Source organism: Diadema setosum, chromosome 2 (genome assembly GCF_964275005.1).
Source record: "Diadema setosum chromosome 2, eeDiaSeto1, whole genome shotgun sequence".
Classification (NCBI taxonomy): Eukaryota; Metazoa; Echinodermata; class Echinoidea; order Diadematoida; family Diadematidae; genus Diadema; species Diadema setosum.
Window position 1 is genome coordinate 6643367 of NC_092686.1, and position 6812 is coordinate 6650178.

Below are 6812 nucleotides of genomic sequence, written 5' to 3' on the forward strand. Positions count from 1 at the left end.
GACTTTCTGTTCTATCGTTATCATTCAAACCTGAATGATTGGATGTGAATTTCGTAGTTTGGATATGAGCAACCTGACTTTCAAAATAGGATTTATAAAGTGGAATTTCATGTTCAAGAATTTCTACTAACGATGTAAAATAAATAATCAGTTGAAATTAAACTCACTTGTTGTGACGCTTCGCCAATTATCAATTATCTGTCTACTTACGCTGTGCTTTTTGTGAAAATTCCATTTTAATATTTCAGATAACTTGTTTGCAAGTCACCAACGACCACTCCTGTCCTCTGCTGGGATTATTGACCTCAGTGAAGACACCTCATCGGTCACCATCATATCGAACAACTTTACATCCTTTGATAATTGGGATATTGTTGCTTGGTGGTTCGTTACCAGCCCTCCTGACACTTTTGTCAGCGTGTCTTACCGAAACTTGGTCACAGGAATAAGTGGCGGCTTTTACGTATCCGAACTGTACGCTGGAATTGAACTGACAATTTCTCGGTTTTCGGACCCGGTACCCTTGCCTCCTGAGAGGACTTTCTTCGGAAACAGTACAGTATTCTCACTGTACGGCTATGGCTGGGGCGAGGATATTTTTGTGGGAGAGGTGGAGTTCACAGTCAGCATATCACGTAAGTCCTCGCACGGCCCCATATTTTTCAGCTTTCGTTATAATTTCACTGGAATTTCGATAATGGCATTTATTCGCGTCAGACTTAAAAGTAAGTGATTTTGCAATAAATGGTTGGCAACTAACTTACCATGTTCTTTCTAAACGGAAACAAACTTACACGTCCCTCTTTTCTACTAAGTATTTTCATATTCATTGACAAACATTGTGACTCATGGTGCTCACTTTTAACTTTTTTGTTTGTTTGTTTTTGTCTTTTTTAACAATTCAGTATGCGTTCCTAAATTTGCTGTCTTACAGATGCCCCAAGTACCTCAGGTCCATCCCACTGTGGAGGATTAATAGATCTGAACCGTGCTGGACCAAACATCACTATCAACTCGCCGACATACTACTATCCAACTTTGTCCGGTGTCCCTACCTCTGGCACACGGGAATGCTTTTGGTACCTATCGCCCATACCTGGGAAGGATATCGCATTGTTGTGGAGAGATGTCGACTGTTCCTATCAGAATTATGTCGCATTACACGCCTATGATATCCATCCAGACGGATATAGGCCATATGGGCTTTACTTCCATGAAATATCATTTTTCTCGACCAACGTTAGCGTCGAGAACCTATCTCCTGTCCTGTCAAGTGAAGGAGGATTTATGCTGTGGTACTATCAGTCTGATTACGACGACAACAGTGGAGCAGGCTTCGTGGCGGACGTTAGTGCAGCAGGTAGAGCACAGATTTTATGGACTTGGCTCCATTCATACAAATTATGTTTTATTCTAAAGCAATTGAAAGCCGCTTACAATTACGTCCATATTTACTATTGTTTTCATCATAATAGGCATTCTTCATTTTCTTTATTTGATACAATTGTATTATTAACAGAACTGTTCTGAACAAGGAGGTATACATACCTCCTTGGTCTAGACCTCTTATCTGCTCCCCGTTTCTCATTCACAAAAACTGATTATTAATTTGCTACTTAAAACCACACAATATTGCTTTTATCTAATTTTGATTTTTGAACACATATTTTTTTTTAACACATATGACATATTACTATGATTAGGCCTACTAGGTGTTTACTATGCATGAATATTCTAAAATTGACATTTTGTTTGTTTGTCATTGGTAAGGTACAAAAACTTTTGCATTTTTCATGTAACTTGATATGAGAAGTATGAAATAAGTTGAATTCAATTCAAATATCGTTACCCCTTTTACAAAATGTCTATTTCGTTAAGAAAGACTGGGTGACTGTTTCATCTTTTTTAACGAAGACTTTTCTTTAGATTCTTTGTATATTTTTTTTCCTTTGGAACTGCTTTGGGTAGATTGATCGGACCAAAGTTTCAACAAGCAGCATTTACCAGTAATCTATACGAGTATCAAGTTGTTACCTGCACTGTTTCTCTAACAAACGCCTCTTGTATGGAATGGTGGAGACACAATGTGTCTGAAAGTGATACAGCTTACATCGCTTAGTTCTCCATTGTCACGAAGCGATGATTCGTATCGAAGTATTTTCTATCCGAACCTCTGCCTTTTTTCTCATTTAATCAATATTTTCTCCTTTAGTCACTTTGCAGTCTACACTGGTATTTTCTCATCAAAACCTCTGTTCAGACTCAGTAAAGTGTAGGAACAACTCAATTTCGTCATGCATTAGATGTATCTACCTGGGGAGATGAGGTCTTGAATACCTGTGGTAGCAACATCCACCTTGACTCCTCCTTCCCCTCCATCACCTTCAGTACGCCACATTACCCTACCATGGAACACTCAGCATACTGGTGTACCTGGTACTTCACATGCCCTTCCAACTACAGACTCGCATTGGAATACCACGACTTCAATACACATCCTTATTCCTCGATATATATCCATGAGGCAGTCTACCCATATGACGATGATTACATGCCACCCTCTGTCATATCGTCTGCTGCTCTTCCGGGTACATCTGTGTACCACTCGCTTGATAACCTAATGTCAGTAAGCCTATCACCATACACGTCCAGGAGTTACGTCGCCGTTTCAAGAGGAGTTCTGGCCAGAGTTTCGATGGTGCCGTTGAGTATGTGTTTTATTTCTAGTCTCTCTTGTCTGGATCTGTAGGGATTAAACATATTCTTTATGCTTCAAATCGTTTTAAAAACTTATTAAAAAATCGCTATTGATAAAGTCTCACAAAAATTGTGTAATTAGGATTCAATGTATTTCTGCAGACGATTATTCGTCATTTGGGTGGCATGAATATTAAGGTACACAAACAAACAACAGTAACAACAAAAATGTACTTGGAGAATAAAGGTAAGATAATGTGTATGATTAAAGAGTAGGTTACGGCGAATTGATAAACCAACAACAACAACAACAACAACAACAAAAATAGCTTCTGCGTGCCGTTACGTGTGAGATATCTGATGGTGACCATTTATTTTTGATGATATTGCTGTCAATTGGCATTGATCTATGTGTACCAACGCATGTTACCTTTAACAAGTCAACACTACTTTTACAGCTCTGCAATCATCGGGTGATTATGACCAACTAGTTATTTTACTCAAACCAGATAAAACTTTGTTTCATTGTTATCTTTTAAAGAGATATAATTCAGGGGGTGACAAAGGAAGCAGTCTTTCGTTGAGAAATAGTTTAGCTTAACACTTTCTTCCGCTGTTATGCATGTACTGTAGCCGAACCAGTTTGGGATTCCCGTGAACCGCTGTCTACCTGTGGTGGCGCTGTTCTCCTCACCGACGAACTACGAAGCATCACACTTACCACCCCAGACTACGGCCAGAATGTCAATGGATCTCACTTCGAATGTTGGTGGTTTGTTAGAAGTCCTGAAAACGTGAAGATACTCCTCAAATTCAATGACTTTCAGCTTGTCGACTCTGCTTTCCTTGAAGCCTTCGAAGGCCCGAATGACTATGGTGAAACTCTACTGCGTGCAGAAGGGTCCATCTTACCAGGACCGGTTCGCTCACCTGGCAACAGCATGACCATCAGCTACGTTGCCGACTCCAGCGTCGGAGGACGAGGGGCCAGGTTTACAGTTAGTAGCGTGACGACGGGAAATAGTACACGTGAGCCTTTTGATACTACATGTACATTCATTTTGAAAGTGTTGTATACGACCTTTGAATAATGATAAGTTAATTATATTATGACAAAATATCTTGTCATCTTTAAATCGTATGTTACACAATAATCATTGCAGGTTAATACAATTGAACACCTGTTGAATAAGAGGCCAGAATTTTTGAAAGCTTTCAACGTTTAAGTCTTTAAGCTTTATTTGTCTGATCAAACAATAGATCTTTTCTCTCTCTCTCTCTCTCTCTCTCTCTCTTCTTTCTTTAAGACACAAAAATGGATTAACAAACATTAACGGAGGTGTATGGGATAGAAGTATGGAACACAACATGAAATAATAAAGCAGGGAATATATAAATTCATTGAAATGAGCTTCAATGGATTAGATGTGATTCTAACATACACATGTTTAAGCATAATATAAATCGAAGTACAATTGTATTCGGAAGTTGCTGTTCTGTTCCAATATTTAATAAGGAGAGTTGTGACAGCAATATTTTCTATAGGATGTCTGATAGTCGTTGACGGTCGCTGTCAGGCAGTCAATGAACAGCCTTGATTCTAGAATACACACACACACACACACACACACACACACACACACACACACATCTACAGTCAGAAAAAAAAATGAGAGGAAAGTGCTTACAGGGTGCCATGGTTTTAAAGGAGAGGTTAAACGGAGACGAAAATGTAGAGATATTAAGTCTCTGTTAGGCTACTATTTTCAACATTTGTGTATCCCACAAAAAAAAAAAGAAAATGCTAATGGCACTCTAGGTGGGTGTAATATAAAAAATACAACCTTATGTTTTTTATATCTTTGCACCCATAAACTACAATTATGTTTCTACAACTGAATGGAATTTTATGTGATATCGTCCAATAATCACAAAGATATGAGCATTTTTTTCATTACACATCAGGAAACCTTTCCATCCAAGTTTTGTATTAAGTAGTAAGTGTAGCCAGGTTCAGCTATAGTCTGGGTGCCAGAGGCTGAACCTTGTTTTACCGTCCACCAAATGTTTTTTGATGGTCTTGCCCTATTTCGGGGGTGCTGAATCCGAATCTGGATGATCCAACTCTTTCATCCTTGAGGATTTTGAGATATTCAAGATGGCCGCCAAAATGGCCGCCAAAATGGCCGCCAATATCGGAAATTCCCCCGTATTTCCTTTAAATGGTGAGAAATTGAAAACAATTGATGGTGTTACCCTATTTCGGGGGTGCTGAATCCGAATATGGACGATGCAACCCTTGCATCCTTGAGGATTTTAAGATATTCAAGATGGCCGCCAAAATGGCCGCCAATACCGGAGCCACGTACGTGTATTTCCTTCTAAATGGTGAGAAATTGAAAACAATTGATGGTTTTACCCTATTTCGAGGATGCTGAATCCGAATCTGGATGATGCAAATGTTGCGTCCTTGAGGATGTTGAGATATTCAAGATGGCCCCCAAAATGGCTGCCAAAACCGAAATTCCCAATTATTTCCTTCTAAATGGTGAGAAATTGAAAATAATTGATGTTTCTACCCTATTTCGTGGGTGCTGAATCCGAATCTGGATGATGCAACTCTTGCATCCATGAAGTTTTTGAGATATTCAAGATGGCCGCCAAAATGGCCGCCAATAAAAGCCGGAAATTCCCATTTATTTCCTACTAAATGGTGAGAAATTGAAAACAATTGATGATTTTACCCTATTTCGAGAGTGCTTAACCCGAATTTGGGTGATGCAACTCCTGCGTTGTTGAAGACTTTGAGATATTCAAGATGGCCCTTAAAATGGCCGCCCAAAACGGAAGTTCCCATGTATTTCCTTCTAAATGGTGACAATTTGAAAGCAATTGGTGTTTCATTCTTATCCTATTTTGAGTTTCTTGTATCCGAAGCTGCGGGATACAACTCTTGCATCCTTAAGGGTTTTGAGATGATATAGATGGTCGCCAAAATGCTCGCCAAAACGGAAATTCATAATAGACCCCATATTTCCTTCTAAATGGTGTAAAATATAAAGCATTTGGTGGTTTTACCCTATTTTGAGTTTGCTGAATTTGAAGCTCCAGGATACAGCTTTTGCTTCATTAAGGGTTTTGAGATGATAAAGATGGCCGCCAGAATGGCCCCAAATGGCCGTCAAAATTGAAAATTTACATGTAAGCCAGGCTGACACTTGCACGATTTTGTGGCACGACTCGAGTCGTGCCAGTGCGCAAACTAGTCGTAAACTGGCGTGAAGTGAACTGGCGTGAATGTGTAATAAATATGATCCTGATTTATAAAGTGAAGGCTAAACAAAAAGCAAGAAAATAACTATATTTCGACTTAAAATATGCTACCCTAATTTTACTTTGTACCTGCATTTGAATTATATCAATAATCTCATTGATTATGTATGAAACATCACGAATAAGTATTACACTTCTCATAAATAGCAAATACCAGGTAACATCTCTGCCAGATTAAATACATTCTGGATCGGAAGAAGAACGGTGTGTGGTAGCGTATCTGACGCATCAAAAGTTCCGTTAGCATACGTTTCAGACCAAACACCAATCATGCCAATAAATTCATTTTAACTTGTAAGAACATCACAATGTGACTATTTTCGTTAAAACACCGCACTTCTAAACGTAAACAAAAATGATTTCGTCAAAGGTAGAAGATTAGATAACCCTTCGACAAACCTTTGAATAATACGTGAAATACGAGAACCAAACAAGCACAAATCCACAGCACTTTTTATCTGATATAGTTCCAAAATTTTGTAATTACATGGAAGACGGTAAAAATGAAGTTGGAAAAGATTTCTATGCATATGATACGCCCAAAATTCAATTTTCCTTTGTTCCTGTCCGTAATAAATTAGGTCTCACGAATCGACAAACGATGGTAACGTATCTGACAAAGCATTTATGTTTATTGACACATTTAACTACCGATTTACATGTACATCAAACCCAGATCACTCAATCATTTGATTAAAAGAAACCTGATGCAAAACGTTAGACGTCATTAATCCTATAGTCATTTTCAGAACATTGTGCAACCAAGGAAGTGCTCTTGACTT